This window comes from Mus pahari, chromosome 13 (assembly GCF_900095145.1).
Source record: "Mus pahari chromosome 13, PAHARI_EIJ_v1.1, whole genome shotgun sequence".
Lineage (NCBI taxonomy): Eukaryota > Metazoa > Chordata > Mammalia > Rodentia > Muridae > Mus > Mus pahari.
This window is the reverse complement of record NC_034602.1, coordinates 88908631-88920923: the sequence shown is the minus strand read 5'-3', so window position 1 is coordinate 88920923 and position 12293 is coordinate 88908631. Positions and strand designations below refer to the sequence as shown.

At 45.2% G+C, this 12293-nt stretch overlaps 1 protein-coding gene across 6 annotated transcripts in view; it reads left to right on the top strand.

The window, feature by feature from the left end:
* The first annotated feature begins 1590 nt into the window (after positions 1–1590).
* Lin54 (lin-54 DREAM MuvB core complex component) overlaps positions 1591–12293 on the top strand; it is a 69854-nt gene continuing 59151 nt past the window's right edge. For 2 of the 6 annotated variants that reach the window (XM_021210364.2, XM_021210367.1), the window contains exon 1: positions 1591–1737. The gene's annotated coding sequence lies outside the window, so the exon portion shown is untranslated. Of the gene's footprint in view, positions 1738–3614; positions 3917–12293 lie in introns of those variants that run through there. The other 4 variants (XM_029545311.1, XM_021210365.2, XM_029545313.1 and 1 more) reach the window with 4 other exon arrangements.

Genomic DNA, 12293 nt, shown 5'->3' with positions numbered 1-12293 from the left:
GCCACCCTGCCCAGCTAAAAGCTTTATTTTATTCTTGATTTTATATGAATTGCATTTATTTTTAAGATTTTATTTTTATGTTATGTGCATATCTGTGTTGTGTATCTGTCCGTGCCCTCAGAGGCGAGAAGAGGATGTTGGATTCCCTGAAACTGGAGTTACAGCCTTGTAAGTCACCTGATGTGGGTGCTGGGAGCTGAACTTAGGTCCTTTACAGGGACAGTATCGGGTCCTAAACATGGTCCTAAGCATGGAGACATCTCTCCAGCTCCTTCTAAGAATTACAATATTCAGGACAGTTGTTGAGTGTTATATAATGCATCACTAGATACCACAGTTCCTATATTGACTAATGTAAAATTGTCATTCTCCACATATGTTAACTACTATGTCATGGCGTGAGTTTTTAACCAGATTGCTGACACTGATAAGATTGTACTAGTCATTTTAGTCTTTGTAAAAAACCCACAGTAAACCTGGAAATCTTGCCCTTATTCCATTCCTTAGGTACTGTGTAGTAGTGGTATCAGAACTGTGTCAGCTTGTTGGAAGGAACTCAGAATTTTTCTACCAGGGTGAGGTGTGGGTGTGGGGGTAATCTAAATTTGGGGCCTCCATCTCTCCGCCTTCTTCCTTCTAGAAATGCCCCCACAGTACTCCCAGTCATTGCACCAGGATTTCTGGCTAGTTTTCAGGGTTTCTCATAAACGGAGCTCACAATACTGATTCCCAATAAAACCCATGTATATCCTCCAACATTCTCGCTTGCATTCCCAAGCCTAAGCTAATTTCATGCCTCCGGGCTTGCTAAAGTGTGGTTATAGTCTTAAAGAACTAACATTTGAGACCATGACCAAGTAGTCACTTGACCCCTCTCGCTTTTATTTAGCTGTCTGAATCCTGGGGAGTTATTTTTATTTTGCACACGGAAAAAGAAACAGGTTAGAGACGAACTAGTGGAGGCACCAGAATTCAAAACCAGGAATACTTGGTTGGAAAGCGATACCTTTAACTTATCTCCCGCCTCCTCCGTGCGGTTCCCCAGGTAGTTTCGCATTGTAAGGCCTTTTTTTTTTTTTTTTTAAATTTCTTGGATGTAGAAATATCCCAGGAAATGAAGGAAGAGATGATTGAATGCAAAGAATCCATATTGTACCAGTATAAGGTGTGTTGCAAGACAAACGATCAAAAACTCCCTTTCAAGGTAAGTTTAACTCCGCGTGCACCTCTCCGGAGCTTTTAGGCGTCCCTTGCAACATTCACGTCTAAACCCCAACAGATTTATCAGCATTTGAGAAAGGATGCGGACTCCCTCTTCACTCAGGCGCATCACCAAGCGGAGGCGCGCTGGAAACCGCACCGACCGAGGTTTAGTCACAAAGCCAGAGGCACGAACCCACTCGGTGTTCCCCGCCTTCCCCTAGACGGAGGCCCCAGGAGGAGTCACGTGGAACCCCAGGGCGCTCCCCCAGCCCTGCGCAATGACGACGTGACTCGGGTTGCCAGGGGGCGGGGCGGGGCGCGGAAGGGGCGGGGCGCGGGGCGCCGGCGGGGGCGGGGCGGCGCGCGGGCGGGGCGGGGCGGCCCGGCGTATTATGGGATGCGGCGGTGGAATGGCGCTGGGCGCGTGATTTTGAACAAACCCGGGTCTGTGTTTCGGAGGCGCCGCCGCCGCCGCGGCTTCTGGGAGCCCGGGGAGCGCGGCGCGAGAAGGAGGCGGCGGCGCCGCCGGCTCGGGTGAGTGTCAGCTCCGGAGACCCGGGCTGAGCGGCGGGGACCGGCGCCGGGCCCGCGCTCCGGGCGGGCGGCGGCGCGGGCGGAGAGCGCCGGCCGGCCGGCTCCCGGGCAGCGGGGCCGGTGGGCCGCGGCGGGCGGAGGGTCGTCGGGGCGCGGCCGCGAGCGGCTGGCGCCGGAGAGCGCGGCTGTCAGTCGGCGGGGCCGGCGCCGCCCGCCCCGCGCTCGGGAGGAAGGGCCCGGCGGCTGTTGACAGGCTCTCGGCGCGGCCCGGGAAGCGGCCGCCGGCCCCGGGCTTCTGGGAACCTGTTTTGCTGCTGTGTCATTTCGTACCAGCGCCTCCTTTCGCTGCTGCCCGGCGCCGCGTTCTTCCTACGCCCCTTTGTATGGACTCCTCTGGGTGTGTGTCCGTTTCCCTCGCGAAGCCCACCAGCCAAATGTCATAGTGTCCCCGCGGTGCACGGGGGAAGGGAGCGGGCTGGGACTCAGCCTGGCCAAGCAACGGTAAACAACCATCCGAGAGCCGGTGGACCCGGCTGTTGGTGGGGAATAAAGTTGAAAGATGGAGAAACTGGGAACCCCTTACACGCTCAGCCTCTAGCGGGCTCTCCGTAGAAACGCGCCGGGAGTGGGTGGGAGACAGCCCTTGACTAAGCCTGAGCCTGCTGACTTTTATATGGAGGTGTCATTCAAACAAGGTAGGGAAATGAAATGGCTTCTGCTTCTTCCTTATTCTTAGGTAAGCTTAAGACAGTAGATTAGCCTTGTCCACAGCCCTTCAGTTTGCTCGTTTCAGTTAGGTCTTTTAGAGCTTATAGTGTGACTGAATGATAAAGAATAAAGCTTTTGAACTGGCAATTATTAAGGCTTTCTGAAGTCAAGCAGCTAATTTTTGGAGGATGCTGGTCCTATTAAGAAACCTTGCCGCTTATATGTTTTTAATTCCTTACATGATTAATTACTTCTATTCCCTCTTGGGTACTTATTAGACTACACCATGAGAGGATCTGGAAGGGGTGGTGGATAGGTTGTTCCGGAATCTTGTTCTAAAGCAAGCTTTTTTTTTTCTCTGCATTGAACAAGTGTATCAGTAGCAGATGGTTTTAAATTTGGAAACTTAGCTCCTAAAGTCAGTTGGCAAAGGGTTCTAGTGAAGAGCTGTATTTTCTATATGTTAGAAGTTGATGGCTATGAGTGATTATACAGTTGAATCAATAGTTTAAATTTAGTAGCACCTGAGTATTTTAAACCAACGACAAATTGACATAATGTTGTTCATGGGCAAAAATGGTCAAAGTTAAGCGGAGAGGAAGACAGTTCAGAACTTTGTTCTTAAAAATTAAGGGGAGAGATGCTTGCATGATCAGCGCCTGTAATTGAAGGGGTGTCCAAGAAGTCAGGCATGCATATAGAAGTAGCCATACTGTCAATGTAGTTCTGTGGGTGTAGTAGAATGCCAACGTTGGTGAGTGACATTAAAGCTCTCCAGTGACTCTGAAATCTACGTGAAACATGGTCTACCATCTCTCTCAAGTGTGTTTCTGGAAATGAAAGTTTGGGGTCTTACTGTTCTTGTGTCAGATTCCACACGGTCCTAAACCAACATCCCGGCCTTGGAATCCCGCGGGGATCACGACTCCCCGTGGCGTTCCTGCGGGTCTCTCGGGTGCCAAGTGTTTGGTACTGGGATGTTGGGTCTGGCACGACCCGCCAGTGAGCGCTAGAAACCCTCCCCCCCCCCCTTGTGCGTTTGAAGGTTGGCGGGGCGGGCGGGAGGTTTCCCCGGATATGTGGGTGTGCGTTGCTCGGGAGGGCGGGCCGGGGCGGGAGCAGGAGGAAGGGGGAGGTGACTGGCGGCGGCGGCGGTGGCCGGGGCTCGGCTGTCGGGGGAAGCTGCTGAGCTGTGATGGTGATGACGAGGTGAAAATGGCGGATCTTTCGAAATACAATCCCGGCCCCTGACATACCAGAGGCGGCGGCCGCGGCGACATCGCCACCCCGGCTCCCTCCTGGGTCCCCGGGTACCCTATAGCGCTCCATTTCGTGTAAACTGGGAAAGGAAGCAGCTGGACAGAGCTACGGTGCACAGGCAAAACAAGCACTGCCCGGGCTCGAAATTGCCCGGGACCTCTGGTGCCCGCTCTTCGGAGCCGGAGGGTGGAGAAAGCGGCAGCCTCTGGAGGTAGAGGAGAAGGGGGGTACCCGAGGGTTCTCTGTTTGCCGAGCTCTTTATTTGGGAGTTGGGGGAGGAAATGCGTTGGGGATCAAGAATGACTTGTCCGGAGGAGTGCAAAGAATCAGTAGCTTTGTAATGACATCAACATTTTTGTTTTGTTGGGTTTTTTTTTTTTTTCTGACTATCAAGAGGACTGAGTTTGCTTATACCTAAGGCTGCTGCTGAGGCCTAGAGAGGATCCGCTAGTACTTATCATGATTTCCTGATAGAATACTTAAAATACCCACTCGGTGGGGGTTGGCTGATGGTGTCCACCAGTTAGGGAGTTGTGTTTCTTTGGGGAGGCACAACATTGGCATTTCTTCTACATTAAATGTTGGTGACAGGACATAGCCTGGAACTTGTTGGGGTGTGGGTCCTCATCTATTTTTGAACATATGGACCAGTTTTGTGGTAATCAAAAAATTTTTATATGGCTCTGTCATCTTTGGGGTGGCACCTTTGATCCTGCCACTTGGCAAATAACAGTTGATACTGTAAATCATATTTTCTGTTCATTTTAAAATGAAATTTTTTCTGTCCCCACCTAATTTCATGAATTCAGAGAATGACATGGGAGATTTTATGATGGGCTGTATACTACAAGTGTAATTCTGTTTGGGAGCACGGTTCTGCTTATGAATTTGCCTTCACTGTCAGAGATGTGATGATTGGATAAAAGCTTTGAGCATATATAACTGATAAAGACAATTGGAATCTGTTATATTACAAATGTTGCTTCCTTGTTCAGGCACCTAGAGGCTGTTGCCTTCATTGTAAGGCTTGAGTGACTGTATACTGGCCCCAGCTTACTTTAGTCATCTGATGGTCCATACTGGTTTAGATTGTTACAGGGTCCTAGGTAGTCTCCCTACATTCAACAGGAATGATATTGAAAGGGTTACATGGTCTATAACATTTTATACACTGGTTTGGGGCTCTCCTTTTTTCTTCACCTTAAGTGGTAGAAGGTTGGGTCAGTGACCTTGAATTATGAGAGTAAACAGAGGTTAATAGTTAAGAAATGCCTACTAGTAATATTTGCAACTAGCAGTAAGTTTTCTTACTCAGGTTGTTTACAAAGTGATACTGTAGTATTTCATATATTACCGTGTGGTATATTGTGATATACAGGACAAATATTTTGAATGTGTATATATAGTTCGAACTTTGGCTTTCACTTAAAACAACCATGAAAAGCCAAAGAATACCTGAGAGGTATTTAGAAGATTTAATTATTGTTGCTCATTAAACATATAATTTGAGGGGCCAGTCAGATGGCTCAGCAGGTAAAGGCAGTGGTCATACCAACAGTCCTGGACCTGAGTTCAGTCCCCTGGGATGCAACTGTCACAAGATTCTCTCTAACTTGTTTCTGGCAAGTGTGCTCCCAGTAAATAAGCGAAAAAATATTAAAGTTGTGGCTGAAGAGATAGATCATCCATTAAGAGTGTCTCATGCTTTGAGGAGTTTCGGCTTCACAGCTGCTTTAACTCCAGCTGCAGGAATCTGATGCCCTCTTCTGGCCTTAAAAACCTGCATGTAGGTGACACATACACACACACGCACATACACACATCAAAAATAACTCCTTTTTAAAAGGAATTAAGCACTAAAATTTACACACATACATGCACACACCCATGTACATATATCTGCACACACACACACAATTTGATCTTGTGTTATGCAGTAGGAATTAGGTGGGGTTTTTTTGGTTTGTTTTGTATTGGGTTGTTGATTTGTTTTATGTTTTATGCTGCAGTTGTTTTGGTACACATCAGTTAACTTACTTAGAGTAAGAATCTTTAAAACTTTAAATGCTTGGTCATTTTGGTTTTCTGATGGAGTCTTGCAATGTAGCCCAGGCTAGCTTCTTTGTGTGTGAGCATTTTGCCTGCATGTATGTCTGTGCATCACATGCATGCAATGCCCACAAGCTCTGGAGCTGGGGATGCAGACGGCTGTGAGCTGCTGCCATGTAGGTACTAGGTTTTTGGAAGAACAGCTGCTGCCCTTAACTGCCAAGCTCACGGTTAATTCTAGCTATCAACGTTGTTGCCTTTTTGGTTGATTTTTAGTGATTATCTGTCTCTCTTGTCCTTTTTAGATAATCTTTTTCTGTAGCCTAGATGACCTGAAATTCATAGTAGCACAGACTAACCTCTAACTCAGAATGTCCCAAGTGCTGGGAGTGAGTCTCTGTCCCCTAGGATTGCAGGTGTGAGCCCCCACGCTCTGTTTGTGGTTACCTTTTAAAGGACCTCTTCTCTTTTTTGGGAATGGTGGCAGCTTGGAAACGGGATCTGTCTGTTAGCCCTGGCTGTCCTGGATGTCACTGTGTAGACAGATTATGCTGGCATTGAACTCACAGAGATCTACTTGCTTCTGAGTGCTGGGATTAAAGGTGTGTACCGCCATACCCAGCTGTGATTACTATTATTATTTATTAAATTATAACTAAATCATTCCCCAGTCTCCCTCCTCCCTCCAAAACCTCCCCCATATATACTCCTTGTTCTTTTTGAAGTTCATGGCCTCCTTTCTTATTCATTTTTGTTACATAGGTGCGCGCAAGTATATGAGTATGTGTGTGCACTCGAGGTTACTCCTAAATGCATGAGTACAGCCTACTCAGTCTGTATAATTGTAGTAAATTTGTTTCCCAATGTGAAACTTGAAAATCTGGAACACTACTGATTCCAGACATTTTGGATAAGGAATAGTCAACGTGTATTGGGGGTTGTCTGTGAGTTCTCTACTATGTAAGGGATATAAGTAAAATAAACATTATTGCCCCAGAGGGCTTTCTGTTTAAGACTCACTAAAGGTAAAATTGAAATGGTTGGCTGAAAGGGGCCTTACTGCACTAGTCTTTGAGTTGCAAACCACATTTGAATAGAACAGCAGCCTCAGAAATGTACCTAGGGACATGTACCCAGTACTGTTTATGTAAGAGGTACTGTAGACTAGAGGACATAAGTCAAGTGCCATAGTATGCTCCAGGCTGTAGAGATTGGATACTGCTGATTGCAAAAGGATGGAGTAATTAATACACAATCTGTCAAAGATTAGAAAGATTTAATTTAATTAATTTACTGTTGTGTGTGTGAGCTCACCTGTCCTGGCCCCTATGTGGAGGTCAGAGGACAACTGATGTTTGAGAGTTGGTTCTCTCCTCCCACCATGCAGACCCACAAATCAAACGCAGGTCATTAGGCTTGGTAGCAAGCAAATTTACCAACTAAGCCATCTCTCCAGCTCCAGATGAAAAGATCTGAAACCTCTTCATACATGTTATAGCTGAGTGGCTTGGTGTTCTTATTGGAAATCCTAACAATGGGAGGGGTATGTGTAGGGGGTAAGGATGGTGGTGGAGGAATGGTGTGTGGGTGTGTGTGTGTGTGTGTGTGTGTGTGTGTAATGGAGGTGAAGAGTCAGGCTGTTCCTGACTCTTTGGTCTACTTGTGGGACCAGGTTGCATTGACTAGCCTTGATGTGATGGTCTTATGGTATGCAGTGTTTGGTTAATGTCCCTGGGAGGCCTGCTTTTCTCCTAGGAAAGGAACTAGGGGGTGGATCTGGGGGAGTGGGAGGCTGGGGGGCTGGGAGGAGTGGGAGAGGGAGACTGTTGCGATGGGATGTATGTGAGAAGAATTTTTTTCTTCTTAGATTTTTTTTATTATTTAAATGCATTTTATTCATCAAACATTAATATTGAATATTTTGAGAATCAAATAATACATGAAAATTGCTCAACTTTTATATGCATATCCTTTCATACCCTAAAAATATCATTGATGAATATTTAATACTATCCATAACTGAGGATCCTATATATAATATTGAATACTAAATTGTTTCAAAACATACAAAATATTCTTTGGGAATTAAGGACAATGATCAGACTTAGTCCGTGGAGAAGAATTTAAAAAAAAAAAAAAAAAACTATCACATTTTGACATACCTCATTGAGAAATATAGAAAATTAAGGGGTTAGAGAAGAAAAACATGCAAATAAACAGGAAAATGAGGAAATATATACAATGAATGTGAAGAAGTGACTATAACTTAAAGGAGATGGTAGTTAGCTGAGTGTGGTGGCATCCATCTTTAATCTCTGCACCCAGGAGACAAAGCCAGGTGGATTTCTGCAAGATGATGATGATGACGATGACGACGAAAAAGAAGAAAAGACATTTGAAGAAAAATTATATGGAAAATATTGACCTGTATTATTTTTCTTTAGGGCACACAATGATGGCTTTACTGGGTATCAGTAAGGATATTAATATGGGAATCCAAGAGGCTTGGGTTAGCATCTGTCTTAGTTTTGTTTCTCATAGCTGTGATGCTGTAGTTTGCAGTTCCAGGTGGCCATCTGTGGTTGCAGAGCAGTTAGGGTGGTGGGAACCTGAGGCCGCTTGTCATAGCCTCCAGCATTTGGAGGTCACTACTCAGATGACTTACACTAAGCATCCTTGTTTCATGCTGTCTTTTGGACAAACCATGGCTATTGCATGAATGCCTCAGCCCCTGTGGTGACCAGCACAAGGCTGTTCCATTTGGGAAAGGTCCATCTTGATGGGGAAAGCAGGGTAGCAGGAGCACTGTGAGGCTGGCTGTCACATTGTATCAGCAGTCTGGAAGGAGAGGCACTGTTTCACATTTGCTCATTGAAGTGGCATCATGATGTAGCTGACGAAAGTCACAGTAAGGTAGACAGGTGATACATACCTGGATCTTTGATGGAGCATTAAAGTGCATACAGAGCACCTCGCTCACAGTGTGCCCTAGAGGAGATTACATTACAAGCAGCGCCTAGAGCCATGACTGGAAAATGGGTCTTTCTACCTTGTAGAATCCTAATAAGTAGCTTGTGTGAGATAAGGTCTTCCTACATAGTCCATGCTGACCCTGAATTCACAATACTCCTGCTTCAGCCTTCTGCTAGGTTTCTTCTGGGGTAACCCTCTGTAATAAATTCTTTAAAATAGCAAGACGTAGCCTTTTGTTTCCACCTGTATTTTAAAAATTCAGATAAAGTTTACTTCTTTTTTTTTTTTTAAAGGTTTATTATTTTATGTATATGAGTACACCATTGCACTCTTCAGACACACCAGAAGAGGGCATCAGATCCCATTACAGATGGTTGTGAGCCACCATGTGGTTGCTGGGATTTGAACTCAGAACCTTTGGAAGAACAGTCAGTGCTCCTAACCACTGAGCCATCTCGCCAGCCCCCTAAAGTTTACTTCTTTTTCATTGTCCCTGTACTAAATCAGATTTGTTTATCTCTGCTGTGGAGTTTTTACTGTAGCAGCCTTGAACTGTTGTCCAAGCTAACGTTGTTGAGATGATATATTACCTCCTTGTCTGTTGGTTACTTTTAAACTCTTGAGGGCTTAATTTTCCAAATATTCTCAAAGTGAGAAAGTACCTTTAGTTAAACTACTGATAAGAGTGTAACTAGTTAAAAGTTCAGACCTTGTAGGTTTTTAGATAGGAAGTATTTTTAGAAGATATTGTTGAAAAGATTCCTTGAAAATAGCTTTGCTGCTTGTTAGCATGGCTTACGGTGGTTTGGGTTTCTTATTTAAGTCGCTGTAAAGTCCCAGAGCACTGTACACACCCACCTTGCATTGATAGTTATTTGCAAAGCCTGCCATAAATAGTGGTAGAGTTATTCAGTTTTATCCCTTCTCCACAGTTAACTTATTCATCTTTCAAATGTCTACTGAGAGGTGTTTGTGGTGGGCCCTAGGGTGAGAGGGTATGGTGGTGAGAAGGTGAACTCCTGTTCCACACTCTAAAGAGCTGGGTGGGGGTGGAAGCAAGCTATAAACGCACAGACAAGGACTTTGCAGAGACAGTGATGCTGTGGCTGGGTGGAGCCTCGTGGGGGCGAGGGCTGTGGTGTCACCGAGACAGTTAGAAATCTTTAGACTTTGAGTTGAGTGACTACTTGGACTTAAACCATTCAACCATTTTCAGCTGTGAGGGAGTGAAACTTGCTTAACTTCCAGTGGTATACCTTTGCCTTTAGATGTTAGAATATTTGTGCTAGGAGCTGAAGCTACCAGAAGCATAAGAATTTCATGTTATGTTCTGGGTTCTTCTGCTCTGTACACTGACTGGTGGTAACTCCTGTGCAGGTGAAGCAAACTGGCCTTAGCTTCCTTGGCCTGTGAAGATCTTCTTTCCTTAGAGTAGATGTCAACATTGATGAACACACACACCAGCACATAGCTTCCATTCCTAAGGGATAAAATTAGGGGATGAATCATGTAACTAAAGGGCCAAACCCTTTGCTTGCTATGCTCAGAAGCTTTAGAGAATTTATTTTAGTGAGGTAAGTTTGCCCTGCATGTGACAGGATGGAAATGTATAAGGATATGAGGTGTTCTGTGGACTGCTGAATGTTTTCTGAGGTATCCTGGCTCCGGAACTTTGCACAGTCCCTCATTACTTACAGACCGGCCCAACCAAATTAGACTGTTTGTTACTACAAGTTTGAACAACTTGTTCAGAAAGGCACAAACAGGCTCCTGTAACTAAGAACTGCAAGTGGGCACTCTCTCTCTCTCTGTTCCCTTTTGCTGCTCCCCGTTCTTCTCTTTCTTTTTCCTTCTTCCCCCTCTGTTTACCCCATTATGAAGCTGACTCAGGCTGGCTCTGGAATGGCCTCCCAAGTATTGGGATTGCTAGCATGCACCACTAAGCTGTGCCCTTCCAGGTCCTGTGCTCTCTAATAGCAGAGCTCCCTTTAAAGCCTCAGCGACAGAGTGCACAGAAGAGACACAGTAGTCAAAGCCACTGTCACATTTCGGAACTTGGACACCCTCTCTCAGTGGTTGCTAAAACAGTAGAGCAGTTGGCCTTTTGTTTTTTCTCATTCAGCAAGCTCTTGTTCTTGCTGTAGATCCCAGGCTCGCCTGGCACTCCGCCAACCTAGAGTTCTGGGGTTACAGAGGAACTGTACCACCATGCCTGGCTAAGCATAAGTGAGGATGTGGGCTCTTCAAATAACACTCAAAACCTACCTGACCTAACATTTATGACCTAACATTTATTATGCCTTCTGTAACTTGAGAATGAGTGTTCAAGTGCACTAGTGAAATATTCACCAGGACGGATCAGAATCAACTCACAGTTGTCTTATTTCAGATTATGCAAATGTTAGAGCTATCTTTTGTTAGAGCTATCTTTTGGCAATAGAAGAATTAAACTAGAAATTGATATAAAATACATAGAAAATCTCCAAATGGTTAGGTATTGAGTGCTCTCTATTCTTATCTGTGAGTCGAAGATGAAGTCACAAGGGCTGTTGAGGTGAATACATAACAGTAACCCTGACCTTAGTGGAGGGCATTTGAAGTGGCACTGCTGTCCCTCTTGGTAGGTGGTTTTTTCTTTTTCTTGTCTTAATGGCTTATTTAGGTAGAGAGGGTTTGACCGTCAGTCCTCGTGCCTTGAAAGCTGTAATGCTGGGAGCCCATGTGACCTTCAGCATGTCTGGGTTGGCCAGTTCCTTGCCTTTTGAGTATTTTCTTGACACTTTGGGGAAAGAAGAAAACAAAGCTGTGTAGTGATCTGAACCACAGCTTGAAAAATGATGTCTTTCTGGAGAAGTCAAATAGCAAACATTTAATTTTACAGGTATACTTTTAGAAATGTAATTACAATAACAAAGATACCCTCAGCGGGAGAAATAGCACTCTGGGCTTCTGGGCTGGGCTGCTGAGCCCTGATCCTTCTGGGCTGGGCTGCTGAGCCCTGATCCTTCTGGGCTGGGCTGCTGAGCCCTGATCCTTCTGGGCTGGGCTGGGCTGCTGAGCCCTGATCCTTGTTGCCCTTTTAAGATTCTGGAAAAAGAAGGTCAAATTACACCTGAAGCACTCAGAGGAAAGGAGGAAAAGGTAGCACTTAGCCAGGTAAAAATGAGAATTGAAACCGCTAGCCAGATTGACTATGAAAAAGGGAGAGAAAACAAAATACCAGTGGGAGGAATGAAGAGAGGACATTCCTACAGAGCCTACAGATTATTACACATAACTTTAATTATATATACACTTACATTTAATTATATAGTGCTGATAAATTTGGCAAGAAGAAATAGACAAATTCTTTAGAAACAAACTATCAAATACTAAAGGTGAAACATAGAGAGTTGATCAATATATTAAGTTTATAGGTTTTAAAAAAGCCTTTTTGTAGCCAGGCGTGGTGGTGCACGCCTTTAATCCTAGTACTTGGGAGGCAGAGGCAGGCGGATTTCTGAGTTCAAGGCCAGCTTGGTCTACAGAGTGAGTTCCAGGACAGCCAGGGCTATACAGAGAAACCC